Below are 15652 nucleotides of genomic sequence, written 5' to 3'. Positions count from 1 at the left end.
CACTGATAGAGGTTACAGCCCTCTCTCCTCTCACATCACACTTCACTGATAGAGGTTACAGCCCTCTCTCCTCTCACATCACACTTCACTGATAGAGGTTACAGCCCTCTCTCCTCTCACTCATGCACTTCACTGATAGAGGTTACAGCCCTCTCTCCTCTCACCATGCACTTCACTGATAGAGGTTACAGCCCTCTCTCCTCTCACATCACACTTCACTGATAGAGGTTACAGCCCTCTCTCCTCTCACACATCACTTCACTGATAGAGGTTACAGCCCTCTCTCCTCTCACCATGCACTTCACTGATAGAGGTTACAGCCCTCTCTCCTCTCACCATGCACTTCACTGATAGAGGTTACAGCCCTCTCTCCTCTCACATCACGCTTCAGTGATAGAGGTTACAGCCCTCTCTCCTCTCACATCACACTTCACTGATAGAGGTTACAGCCCTCTCTCCTCTCACCATGCACTTCACTGATAGAGGTTACAGCCCTCTCTCCTCTCACCATGCACTTCACTGATAGAGGTTACAGCCCTCTCTCCTCTCACATCACACTTCAGTGATAGAGGTTACAGCCCTCTCTCCTCTCACATCACACTTCACTGATAGAGGTTACAGCCCTCTCTCCTCTCACATCACGCTTCACTGATAGAGGTTACAGCCCTCTCTCCTCTCACCATGCACTTCACTGATAGAGGTTACAGCCCTCTCTCCTCTCACATCACACTTCACTGATAGAGGTTACAGCCCTCTCTCCTCTCACCATGCACTTCACTGATAGAGGTTACAGCCCTCTCTCCTCTCACCATGCACTTCACTGATAGAGGTTACAGCCCTATCTCCTCTCACCATGCACTTCACTGATAGAGGTTACAGCCCTCTCTCCTCTCACCATACACTTCACTGATAGAGGTTACAGCCCTCTCTCCTCTCACCAAACACTTCACTGATAGAGGTTAGAGCCCTCTCTCCTCTCACCATGCACTTCACTGATAGAGGTTACAGCCCTCTCTCCTCTCACCATGCACTTCACTGATAGATGTTACAGCCCTCTCTCCTCTCACCATACACTTCACTGATAGAGATTACAGCCCTCTCTCCTCTCACATCACGCTTCAGTGATAGAGGTTACAGCCCTCTCTCCTCTCACATCACACTTCACTGATAGAGGTTACAGCCCTCTCTCCTCTCACATCACACTTCACTGATAGAGGTTACAGACCTATCTCCTCTCACCATGCACTTCACTGATAGAGGTTACAGCCCTCTCTCCTCTCACCATACACTTCACTGATAGAGGTTAGAGCCCTCTCTCCTCTCACCATGCACTTCACTGATAGAGGTTACAGCCCTCTCTCCTCTCACCATGCACTTCACTGATAGATGTTACAGCCCTCTCTCCTCTCACCATACACTTCACTGATAGAGGTTACAGCCCTCTGTCCTCTCACATCACACTTCACTGATAGAGGTTACAGCCCTCTCTCCTCTCACATCACACTTCACTGATAGAGGTTACAGCCCTCTCTCCACTCACCATACACTTCACTGATAGAGGTTACAGCCTCTCTCCTCTCACATCACACTTCACTGATAGAGGTTACAGCCCTATCTCCTCTCACCATGCACTTCACTGATAGAGGTTACAGCCCTCTCTCCTCTCACCATACACTTCACTGATAGAGGTTACAGCCCTCTCTCCTCTCACCATGCACTTCACTGATAGAGGTTACAGCCCTCTCTCCTCTCACCATGCACTTCACTGATAGATGTTACAGCCCTCTCTCCTCTCACCATACACTTCACTGATAGAGGTTACAGCCCTCTGTCCTCTCACATCACACTTCACTGATAGAGGTTACAGCCCTCTCTCCTCTCACATCACACTTCACTGATAGAGGTTACAGCCCTCTCTCCTCTCACATCACACTTCACTGATAGAGGTTACAGCCCTCTGTCCTCTCACATCACACTTCACTGATAGAGGTTACAGCCCTCTCTCCTCTCACCATGCACTTCACTGATAGAGGTTACAGCCCTCTCTCCACTCACCATACACTTCACTGATAGAGGTTACATCCCTCTCTCCTCTCACATCACACTTCACTGATAGAGGTTACAGCCCTCTCTCCTCTCACCATGCACTTCACTGATAGAGGTTACAGCCCTCTCTCCTCTCACCATGCACTTCACTGATAGAGGTTACAGCCCTCTCTCCTCTCACCATGCACTTCACTGATAGAGGTTACAGCCCTCTCTCCTCTCACATCACGCTTCAGTGATAGAGGTTACAGCCCTCTCTCCTCTCACATCACACTTCACTGATAGAGGTTACAGCCCTCTCTCCTCTCACATCACACTTCACTGATAGAGGTTACAGCCCTCTCTCCTCTCACCATGCACTTCACTGATAGAGGTTACAGCCCTCTCTCCTCTCACCATGCACTTCACTGATAGAGGTTACAGCCCTCTCTCCTCTCACATCACGCTTCAGTGATAGAGGTTACAACCCTCTCTCCTCTCACATCACACTTCACTGATAGAGGTTACAGCCCTCTCTCCTCTCACATCACGCTTCACTGATAGAGGTTACAGCCCTCTCTCCTCTCACCATGCACTTCACTGATAGAGGTTACAGCCCTCTCTCCTCTCACATCACACTTCACTGATAGAGGTTACAGCCCTCTCTCCTCTCACCATGCACTTCACTGATAGAGGTTACAGCCCTCTCTCCTCTCACCATGCACTTCACTGATAGAGGTTACAGCCCTATCTCCTCTCACCATGCACTTCACTGATAGAGGTTACAGCCCTCTCTCCTCTCACCATACACTTCACTGATAGAGGTTACATCCCTCTCTCCTCTCACCAAACACTTCACTGATAGAGGTTAGAGCCCTCTCTCCTCTCACCATGCACTTCACTGATAGAGGTTACAGCCCTCTCTCCTCTCACCATGCACTTCACTGATAGATGTTACAGCCCTCTCTCCTCTCACCATACACTTCACTGATAGAGATTACAGCCCTCTCTCCTCTCACATCACGCTTCAGTGATAGAGGTTACAGCCCTCTCTCCTCTCACATCACACTTCACTGATAGAGGTTACAGCCCTCTCTCCTCTCACATCACACTTCACTGATAGAGGTTACAGACCTATCTCCTCTCACCATGCACTTCACTGATAGAGGTTACAGCCCTCTCTCCTCTCACCATACACTTCACTGATAGAGGTTAGAGCCCTCTCTCCTCTCACCATGCACTTCACTGATAGAGGTTACAGCCCTCTCTCCTCTCACCATGCACTTCACTGATAGATGTTACAGCCCTCTCTCCTCTCACCATACACTTCACTGATAGAGGTTACAGCCCTCTGTCCTCTCACATCACACTTCACTGATAGAGGTTACAGCCCTCTCTCCTCTCACATCACACTTCACTGATAGAGGTTACAGCCCTCTCTCCACTCACCATACACTTCACTGATAGAGGTTACATCCCTCTCTCCTCTCACATCACACTTCACTGATAGAGGTTACAGCCCTATCTCCTCTCACCATGCACTTCACTGATAGAGGTTACAGCCCTCTCTCCTCTCACCATGCACTTCACTGATAGAGCTTACAGCCCTCTCTCCTCTCACCATGCACTTCACTGATAGAGGTTACAGCCCTCTCTCCTCTCACATCACACTTCACTGATAGAGGTTACAGCCCTCTCTCCTCTCACCATGCACTTCACTGATAGAGGTTACAGCCCTCTCTCCTCTCACCATGCACTTCACTGATAGAGGTTACAGCCCTCTCTCCTCTCACCATGCACTTCACTGATAGAGGTTACAGCCCTCTCTCCTCTCACATCACACTTCACTGATAGAGGTTACAGCCCTCTCTCCTCTCACCATGCACTTCACTGATAGAGGTTACAGCCCTCTCTCCTCTCACCATGCACTTCACTGATAGAGGTTACAGCCCTATCTCCTCTCACCATGCACTTCACTGATAGAGGTTACAGCCCTCTCTCCTCTCACCATGCACTTCACTGATAGATGTTACAGCCCTCTCTCCTCTCACCATACACTTCACTGATAGATGTTACAGCCCTCTCTCCTCTCACCATACACTTCACTGATAGATGTTACAGCCCTCTCTCCTCTCACCATACACTTCACTGATAGAGGTTACAGCCCTCTGTCCTCTCACATCACGCTTCAGTGATAGAGGTTACAGCCCTCTCTCCTCTCACATCACACTTCACTGATAGAGGTTACAGCCCTATCTCCTCTCACCATGCACTTCACTGATAGAGGTTACAGCCCTCTCTCCTCTCACATCACGCTTCAGTGATAGAGGTTACAGCCCTCTCTCCTCTCACATCACACTTCACTGATAGAGGTTACAGCCCTCTCTCCTCTCACATCACACTTCACTGATAGAGGTTACAGCCCTCTCTCCTCTCACCATGCATTTCACTGATAGAGGTTACAGCCCTCTCTCCTCTCACCATACACTTCACTGATAGAGGTTACAGCCCTCTCTCCTCTCACCATGCACTTCACTGATAGAGGTTACAGCCCTCTCTCCTCTCACCATGCACTTCACTGATAGAGGTTACAGCCCTCTCTCCTCTCACCATGCACTTCACTGATAGAGGTTACAGCCCTCTCTCCTCTCACATCACACTTCACTGATAGAGGTTACAGCACTCTCTCCTCTCACCATGCACTTCACTGATAGAGGTTACAGCCCTCTCTCCTCTCACATCACGCTTCAGTGATAGAGGTTACAACCCTCTCTCCTCTCACATCACACTTCACTGATAGAGGTTACAGCCCTCTCTCCTCTCACATCACACTTCACTGATAGAGGTTACAACCCTCTCTCCTCTCACCATGCACTTCACTGATAGAGGTTACAGCCCTCTCTCCTCTCACCATGCACTTCACTGATAGAGGTTACAGCCCTCTCTCCTCTCACATCACGCTTCACTGATAGAGGTTACAGCCCTCTCTCCTCTCACCATGCACTTCACTGATAGAGGTTACAGCCCTCTCTCCTCTCACATCACACTTCACTGATAGAGGTTACAGCCCTCTCTCCTCTCACCATGCACTTCACTGATAGAGGTTACAGCCCTCTCTCCTCTCACCATGCACTTCACTGATAGAGGTTACAGCCCTATCTCCTCTCACCATGCACTTCACTGATAGAGGTTACAGCCCTCTCTCCTCTCACCATACACTTCTCTGATAGAGGTTACATCCCTCTCTCCTCTCACCAAACACTTCACTGATAGAGGTTAGAGCCCTCTCTCCTCTCACCATGCACTTCACTGATAGAGGTTACAGCCCTCTCTCCTCTCACCATGCACTTCACTGATAGATGTTACAGCCCTCTCTCCTCTCACCATACACTTCACTGATAGAGGTTACAGCCCTCTGTCCTCTCACATCACGCTTCAGTGATAGAGGTTACAGCCCTCTCTCCTCTCACATCACACTTCACTGATAGAGGTTACAGCCCTCTCTCCTCTCACATCACACTTCACTGATAGAGGTTACAGACCTATCTCCTCTCACCATGCACTTCACTGATAGAGGTTACAGCCCTCTCTCCTCTCACCATACACTTCACTGATAGAGGTTACAGCCCTCTCTCCTCTCACCATGCACTTCACTGATAGAGGTTACAGCCCTCTCTCCTCTCACCATGCACTTCACTGATAGATGTTACAGCCCTCTCTCCTCTCACCATGCACTTCACTGATAGAGGTTACAGCCCTCTCTCCTCTCACCATGCACTTCACTGATAGAGGTTACAGCCCTCTCTCCTCTCACATCACACTTCACTGATAGAGGTTACAGCCCTCTCTCCTCTCACCATGCACTTCACTGATAGAGGTTACAGCCCTCTCTCCTCTCACCATGCACTTCACTGATAGAGGTTACAGCCCTCTCTCCTCTCACATCACACTTCACTGATAGAGGTTACAGCCCTCTCTCCTCTCACCATGCACTTCACTGATAGAGGTTACAGCCCTCTCTCCTCTCACCATGCACTTCACTGATAGAGGTTACAGCCCTCTCTCCTCTCACCATGCACTTCACTGATAGAGGTTACAGCCCTCTCTCCTCTCACCATGCACTTCACTGATAGAGTTTACAGCCCTCTCTCCTCTCACCATGCACTTCACTGATAGATGTTACAGCCCTCTCTCCTCTCACCATACACTTCACTGATAGATGTTACAGCCCTCTCTCCTCTCACCATACACTTCACTGATAGATGTTACAGCCCTCTCTCCTCTCACCATACACTTCACTGATAGAGGTTACAGCCCTCTGTCCTCTCACATCACGCTTCAGTGATAGAGGTTACAGCCCTCTCTCCTCTCACATCACACTTCACTGATAGAGGTTACAGCCCTCTCTCCTCTCACCATGCACTTCACTGATAGAGGTTACAGCCCTCTCTCCTCTCACCATGCACTTCACTGATAGAGGTTACAGCCCTATCTCCTCTCACCATGCACTTTACTGATAGAGGTTACAGCCCTCTCTCCTCTCACCATGCACTTCACTGATAGAGGTTACAGCCCTCTCTCCTCTCACCATGCACTTCACTGATAGAGGTTACAGCCCTCTGTCCTCTCACATCACACTTCACTGATAGAGGTTACAGCCCTCTCTCCTCTCACATCACACTTCACTGATAGAGGTTACAGCCCTCTCTCCTCTCACCATACACTTCACTGATAGAGGTTACAGCCCTCTCTCCTCTCACATCACACTTCACTGATAGAGGTTACAGCCCTCTCTCCTCTCACCATGCACTTCACTGATAGAGGTTACAGCCCTCTCTCCTCTCACCATACACTTCACTGATAGAGGTTACAGCCCTCTCTCCTCTCACCATGCACTTCACTGATAGAGGTTACAGCCCTCTGTCCTCTCACATCACGCTTCAGTGATAGAGGTTACAGCCCTCTCTCCTCTCACATCACACTTCACTGATAGAGGTTACAGCCCTATCTCCTCTCACCATGCACTTCACTGATAGAGGTTACAGCCCTCTCTCCTCTCACCATGCACTTCACTGATAGAGGTTACATCCCTCTCTCCTCTCACCATGCACTTTACTGATAGAGGTTACAGCCCTCTCTCCTCTCACCATGCACTTCACTGATAGAGGTTACAGCCCTCTCTCCTCTCACCATACACTTCACTGATAGAGGTTACAGCCCTCTCTCCTCTCACATCACACTTCACTGATAGAGGTTACAGCCCTCTCTCCTCTCACATCACACTTCACTGATAGAGGTTACAGCCCTCTCTCCACTCACCATACACTTCACTGATAGAGGTTACAGCCCTCTCTCCTCTCACATCACACTTCACTGATAGAGGTTACAGCCCTCTCTCCTCTCACCATGCACTTCACTGATAGAGGTTACAGCCCTCTCTCCTCTCACCATACACTTCACTGATAGATGTTACAGCCCTCTCTCCTCTCACCATGCACTTCACTGATAGAGGTTACAGCCCTCTCTCCTCTCACCATGCACTTCACTGATAGAGGTTACAGCCCTCTCTCCTCTCACCATGCACTTCACTGATAGAGGTTACAGCCCTCTCTCCTCTCACATCACGCTTCAGTGATAGAGGTTACAGCCCTCTCTCCTCTCACATCACACTTCACTGATAGAGGTTACAGCCCTCTCTCCTCTCACATCACACTTCACTGATAGAGGTTACAGCCCTATCTCCTCTCACCATGCACTTCACTGATAGAGGTTACAGCCCTCTCTCCTCTCACCATGCACTTCACTGATAGAGGTTACAGCCCTCTCTCCTCTCACATCACGCTTCAGTGATAGAGGTTACAGCCCTTTCTCCTCTCACATCACACTTCACTGATAGAGGTTACAGCCCTCTCTCCTCTCACATCACACTTCACTGATAGAGGTTACAGCCCTCTCTCCTCTCACCATGCACTTCACTGATAGAGGTTACAGCCCTCTCTCCTCTCACCATGCACTTCACTGATAGAGGTTACAGCCCTCTCTCCTCTCACATCACACTTCACTGATAGAGGTTACAGCCCTCTCTCCTCTCACCATGCACTTCACTGATAGAGGTTACAGCCCTCTCTCCTCTCACATCACGCTTCAGTGATAGAGGTTACAGCCCTCTCTCCTCTCACATCACACTTCACTGATAGAGGTTACAGCCCTCTCTCCTCTCACATCACACTTCACTGATAGAGGTTACAGCCCTCTCTCCTCTCACCATGCACTTCACTGATAGAGGTTACAGCCCTCTCTCCTCTCACCATGCACTTCACTGATAGAGGTTACAGCCCTCTCTCCTCTCACATCACACTTCACTGATAGAGGTTACAGCCCTCTCTCCTCTCACCATGCACTTCACTGATAGAGGTTACAGCCCTCTCTCCTCTCACCATGCACTTCACTGATAGAGGTTACAGCCCTCTCTCCTCTCACATCACACTTCACTGATAGAGGTTACAGCCCTCTGTCCTCTCACATCACACTTCACTGATAGAGGTTACAGCCCTCTCTCCTCTCACATCACACTTCACTGATAGAGGTTACAGCCCTCTCTCCACTCACCATACACTTCACTGATAGAGGTTACATCCCTCTCTCCTCTCACATCACACTTCACTGATAGAGGTTACAGCCCTATCTCCTCTCACCATGCACTTCACTGATAGAGGTTACAGCCCTCTCTCCTCTCACCATACACTTCACTGATAGAGGTTACAGCCCTCTCTCCTCTCACCATGCACTTCACTGATAGAGGTTACAGCCCTCTCTCCTCTCACCATGCACTTCACTGATAGAGGTTACAGCCCTCTCTCCTCTCACCATGCACTTCACTGATAGAGGTTACAGCCCTCTCTCCTCTCACATCACGCTTCAGTGATAGAGGTTACAGCCCTCTCTCCTCTCACATCACATTTCACTGATAGAGGTTACAGCCCTCTCTCCTCTCACATCACACTTCACTGATAGAGGTTACAGCCCTCTCTCCTCTCACCATGCACTTCACTGATAGAGGTTACAGCCCTCTCTCCTCTCACATCACACTTCACTGATAGAGGTTACAGCCCTCTCTCCTCTCACCATGCACTTCACTGATAGAGGTTACAGCCCTCTCTCCTCTCACCATGCACTTCACTGATAGAGGTTACAGCCCTCTCTCCTCTCACATCACACTTCACTGATAGAGGTTACAGCCCTCTCTCCTCTCACCATACACTTCACTGATAGAGGTTACAGCCCTCTCTCCTCTCACATCACACTTCACTGATAGAGGTTACAGCCCTCTCTCCTCTCACATCACACTTCACTGATAGAGGTTACAGCCCTCTCTCCTCTCACATCACACTTCACTGATAGAGGTTACAGCCCTCTCTCCACTCACCATACACTTCACTGATAGAGGTTACAGCCCTCTCTCCTCTCACATCACACTTCACTGATAGAGGTTACAGCCCTATCTCCTCTCACCATGCACTTCACTGATAGAGGTTACAGCCCTCTCTCCTCTCACCATACACTTCACTGATAGAGGTTACAGCCCTCTCTCCTCTCACCATGCACTTCACTGATAGAGGTTACAGCCCTCTCTCCTCTCACCATGCACTTCACTGATAGAGGTTACAGCCCTCTCTCCTCTCACCATGCACTTCACTGATAGAGGTTACAGCCCTCTCTCCTCTCACATCACGCTTCAGTGATAGAGGTTACAGCCCTCTCTCCTCTCACATCACACTTCACTGATAGAGGTTACAGCCCTCTCTCCTCTCACATCACACTTCACTGATAGAGGTTACAGACCTATCTCCTCTCACCATGCACTTCACTGATAGAGGTTACAGCCCTCTCTCCTCTCACCATGCACTTCACTGATAGAGGTTACAGCCCTCTCTCCTCTCACATCACACTTCAGTGATAGAGGTTACAGCCCTCTCTCCTCTCACATCACACTTCACTGATAGAGGTTACAGCCCTCTCTCCTCTCACATCACACTTCACTGATAGAGGTTACAGCCCTCTCTCCTCTCACCATGCACTTCACTGATAGAGGTTACAGCCCTCTCTCCTCTCACATCACACTTCACTGATAGAGGTTACAGCCCTCTCTCCTCTCACCATGCACTTCACTGATAGAGGTTACAGCCCTCTCTCCTCTCACCATGCACTTCACTGATAGAGGTTACAGCCCTCTCTCCTCTCACATCACACTTCACTGATAGAGGTTACAGCCCTCTCTCCTCTCACCATACACTTCACTGATAGAGGTTACAGCCCTCTCTCCTCTCACATCACACTTCACTGATAGAGGTTACAGCCCTCTCTCCTCTCACATCACACTTCACTGATAGAGGTTACAGCCCTCTCTCCTCTCACATCACACTTCACTGATAGAGGTTACAGCCCTCTCTCCTCTCACCATACACTTCACTGATAGAGGTTACATCCCTCTCTCCTCTCACATCACACTTCACTGATAGAGGTTACAGCCCTATCTCCTCTCACCATGCACTTCACTGATAGAGGTTACAGCCCTCTCTCCTCTCACCATACACTTCACTGATAGAGGTTACAGCCCTCTCTCCTCTCACCATGCACTTCACTGATAGAGGTTACAGCCCTCTCTCCTCTCACCATGCACTTCACTGATAGAGGTTACAGCCCTCTCTCCTCTCACCATGCACTTCACTGATAGAGGTTACAGCCCTCTCTCCTCTCACATCACGCTTCACTGATAGAGGTTACAGCCCTCTCTCCTCTCACATCACACTTCACTGATAGAGGTTACAGCCCTCTCTCCTCTCACATCACACTTCACTGATAGAGGTTACAGACCTATCTCCTCTCACCATGCACTTCACTGATAGAGGTTACAGCCCTCTCTCCTCTCACCATGCACTTCACTGATAGAGGTTACAGCCCTCTCTCCTCTCACATCACACTTCACTGATAGAGGTTACAGCCCTCTCTCCTCTCACCATGCACTTCACTGATAGAGGTTACAGCCCTCTCTCCTCTCACCATGCACTTCACTGATAGAGGTTACAGCCCTCTCTCCTCTCACATCACACTTCACTGATAGAGGTTACAGCCCTATCTCCTCTCACCATGCACTTCACTGATAGAGGTTACAGCCCTCTCTCCTCTCACCATACACTTCACTGATAGAGGTTACAGCCCTCTCTCCTCTCACCATGCACTTCACTGATAGAGGTTACAGCCCTCTCTCCTCTCACCATGCACTTCACTGATAGAGGTTACAGCCCTCTCTCCTCTCACCATGCACTTCACTGATAGAGGTTACAGCCCTCTCTCCTCTCACATCACGCTTCAGTGATAGAGGTTACAGCCCTCTCTCCTCTCACATCACACTTCACTGATAGAGGTTACAGCCCTCTCTCCTCTCACATCACACTTCACTGATAGAGGTTACAGACCTATCTCCTCTCACCATGCACTTCACTGATAGAGGTTACAGCCCTCTCTCCTCTCACCATGCACTTCACTGATAGAGGTTACAGCCCTCTCTCCTCTCACATCACGCTTCAGTGATAGAGGTTACAGCCCTCTCTCCTCTCACATCACACTTCACTGATAGAGGTTACAGCCCTCTCTCCTCTCACATCACACTTCACTGATAGAGGTTACAGCCCTCTCTCCTCTCACCATGCACTTCACTGATAGAGGTTACAGCCCTCTCTCCTCTCATCACACTTTCACTGATAGAGGTTACAGCCCTCTCTCCTCTCACCATGCACTTCACTGATAGAGGTTACAGCCCTCTCTCCTCTCACCATGCACTTCACTGATAGAGGTTACAGCCCTCTCTCCTCTCACATCACACTTCACTGATAGAGGTTACAGCCCTCTCTCCTCTCACCATACACTTCACTGATAGAGGTTACAGCCCTCTCTCCTCTCACATCACACTTCACTGATAGAGGTTACAGCCCTCTCTCCTCTCACATCACACTTCACTGATAGAGGTTACAGCCCTCTCTCCTCTCACATCACACTTCACTGATAGAGGTTACAGCCCTCTCTCCACTCACCATACACTTCACTGATAGAGGTTACATCCCTCTCTCCTCTCACATCACACTTCACTGATAGAGGTTACAGCCCTATCTCCTCTCACCATGCACTTCACTGATAGAGGTTACAGCCCTCTCTCCTCTCACCATACACTTCACTGATAGAGGTTACAGCCCTCTCTCCTCTCACCATGCACTTCACTGATAGAGGTTACAGCCCTCTCTCCTCTCACCATGCACTTCACTGATAGAGGTTACAGCCCTCTCTCCTCTCACCATGCACTTCACTGATAGAGGTTACAGCCCTCTCTCCTCTCACATCACGCTTCAGTGATAGAGGTTACAGCCCTCTCTCCTCTCACATCACACTTCACTGATAGAGGTTACAGCCCTCTCTCCTCTCACATCACACTTCACTGATAGAGGTTACAGACCTATCTCCTCTCACCATGCACTTCACTGATAGAGGTTACAGCCCTCTCTCCTCTCACCATGCACTTCACTGATAGAGGTTACAGCCCTCTCTCCTCTCACATCACGCTTCAGTGATAGAGGTTACAGCCCTCTCTCCTCTCACATCACACTTCACTGATAGAGGTTACAGCCCTCTCTCCTCTCACATCACACTTCACTGATAGAGGTTACAGCCCTCTCTCCTCTCACCATGCACTTCACTGATAGAGGTTACAGCCCTCTCTCCTCTCACATCACATTTCACTGATAGAGGTTACAGCCCTCTCTCCTCTCACCATGCACTTCACTGATAGAGGTTACAGCCCTCTCTCCTCTCACCATGCACTTCACTGATAGAGGTTACAGCCCTCTCTCCTCTCACATCACACTTCACTGATAGAGGTTACAGCCCTCTCTCCTCTCACCATACACTTCACTGATAGAGGTTACAGCCCTCTCTCCTCTCACATCACACTTCACTGATAGAGGTTACAGCCCTCTCTCCTCTCACATCACACTTCACTGATAGAGGTTACAGCCCTCTCTCCTCTCACATCACACTTCACTGATAGAGGTTACAGCCCTCTCTCCACTCACCATACACTTCACTGATAGAGGTTACATCCCTCTCTCCTCTCACATCACACTTCACTGATAGAGGTTACAGCCCTATCTCCTCTCACCATGCACTTCACTGATAGAGGTTACAGCCCTCTCTCCTCTCACCATACACTTCACTGATAGAGGTTACAGCCCTCTCTCCTCTCACCATGCACTTCACTGATAGAGGTTACAGCCCTCTCTCCTCTCACCATGCACTTCACTGATAGAGGTTACAGCCCTCTCTCCTCTCACCATGCACTTCACTGATAGAGGTTACAGCCCTCTCTCCTCTCACATCACGCTTCAGTGATAGAGGTTACAGCCCTCTCTCCTCTCACATCACACTTCACTGATAGAGGTTACAGCCCTCTCTCCTCTCACATCACACTTCACTGATAGAGGTTACAGACCTCTCTCCTCTCACCATGCACTTCACTGATAGAGGTTACAGCCCTCTCTCCTCTCACCATGCACTTCACTGATAGAGGTTACAGCCCTCTCTCCTCTCACACACACTTCACTGATAGAGGTTACAGCCCTCTCTCCTCTCACCATGCACTTCACTGATAGAGGTTACAGCCCTCTCTCCTCTCACCATACACTTCACTGATAGAGGTTACAGCCCTCTCTCCTCTCACCATGCACTTCACTGATAGAGGTTACAGCCCTCTCTCCTCTCACCATGCACTTCACTGATAGAGGTTACAGCCCTCTCTCCTCTCACCATGCACTTCACTGATAGAGGTTACAGCCCTCTCTCCTCTCACATCACGCTTCAGTGATAGAGGTTACAGCCCTCTCTCCTCTCACATCACACTTCACTGATAGAGGTTACAGCCCTCTCTCCTCTCACATCACACTTCACTGATAGAGGTTACAGACCTATCTCCTCTCACCATGCACTTCACTGATAGAGGTTACAGCCCTCTCTCCTCTCACCATGCACTTCACTGATAGAGGTTACAGCCCTCTCTCCTCTCACCATGCACTTCACTGATAGAGGTTACAGCCCTCTCTCCTCTCACATCACACTTCACTGATAGAGGTTACAGCCCTCTCTCCTCTCACCATCACACTTCACTGATAGAGGTTACAGCCCTCTCTCCTCTCACATCACACTTCACTGATAGAGGTTACAGCCCTCTCTCCTCTCACATCACACTTCACTGATAGAGGTTACAGCCCTCTCTCCTCTCACATCACACTTCACTGATAGAGGTTACAGCCCTCTCTCCTCTCACCATACACTTCACTGATAGAGGTTACATCCCTCTCTCCTCTCACATCACACTTCACTGATAGAGGTTACAGCCCTATCTCCTCTCACCATGCACTTCACTGATAGAGGTTACAGCCCTCTCTCCTCTCACCATACACTTCACTGATAGAGGTTACAGCCCTCTCTCCTCTCACCATGCACTTCACTGATAGAGGTTACAGCCCTCTCTCCTCTCACCATGCACTTCACTGATAGAGGTTACAGCCCTCTCTCCTCTCACCATGCACTTCACTGATAGAGGTTACAGCCCTCTCTCCTCTCACATCACGCTTCAGTGATAGAGGTTACAGCCCTCTCTCCTCTCACATCACACTTCACTGATAGAGGTTACAGCCCTCTCTCCTCTCACATCACACTTCACTGATAGAGGTTACAGACCTATCTCCTCTCACCATGCACTTCACTGATAGAGGTTACAGCCCTCTCTCCTCTCACCATGCACTTCACTGATAGAGGTTACAGCCCTCTCTCCTCTCACATCACGCTTCAGTGATAGAGGTTACAGCCCTCTCTCCTCTCACATCACACTTCACTGATAGAGGTTACAGCCCTCTCTCCTCTCACATCACACTTCACTGATAGAGGTTACAGCCCTCTCTCCTCTCACCATGCACTTCACTGATAGAGGTTACAGCCCTCTCTCCTCTCACCATGCACTTCACTGATAGAGGTTACAGCCCTCTCTCCTCTCACATCACACTTCACTGATAGAGGTTACAGCCCTCTCTCCTCTCACCATGCACTTCACTGATAGAGGTTACAGCCCTCTCTCCTCTCACATCACGCTTCAGTGATAGAGGTTACAACCCTCTCTCCTCTCACATCACACTTCACTGATAGAGGTTACAGCCCTCTCTCCTCTCACATCACACTTCACTGATAGAGGTTACAGCCCTCTCTCCTCTCACCATGCACTTCACTGATAGAGGTTACAGCCCTCTCTCCTCTCACCATGCACTTCACTGATAGAGGTTACAGCCCTCTCTCCTCTCACATCACACTTCACTGATAGAGGTTACAGCCCTCTCTCCTCTCACCATGCACTTCACTGATAGAGGTTACAGCCCTCTCTCCTCTCACCATGCACTTCACTGATAGAGGTTACAGCCCTATCTCCTCTCACCATGCACTTCACTGATAGAGGTTACAGCCCTCTCTCCTCTCACCATACACTTCACTGATAGAGGTTACATCCCTCTCTCCTCTCACCAAACACTTC

At 49.6% G+C, this 15652-nt stretch overlaps 1 protein-coding gene across 1 annotated transcript in view; it reads right to left on the bottom strand.

Annotated features, from left to right (window-relative positions):
* LOC106594585 (protein O-mannosyl-transferase TMTC2) overlaps positions 1 to 15652 on the bottom strand; it is a 158687-nt gene that overhangs the window by 96629 nt on the left and 46406 nt on the right. The gene's annotated exons all lie outside the window — the stretch shown is intronic.

This window comes from Salmo salar, chromosome ssa07, assembly GCF_905237065.1.
Source record: "Salmo salar chromosome ssa07, Ssal_v3.1, whole genome shotgun sequence".
In the NCBI taxonomy this organism is placed as follows: Eukaryota; Metazoa; Chordata; class Actinopteri; order Salmoniformes; family Salmonidae; genus Salmo; species Salmo salar.
Note: the sequence above shows the minus strand (reverse complement) of the source record. Positions and strands in the feature narration are given on the sequence as shown.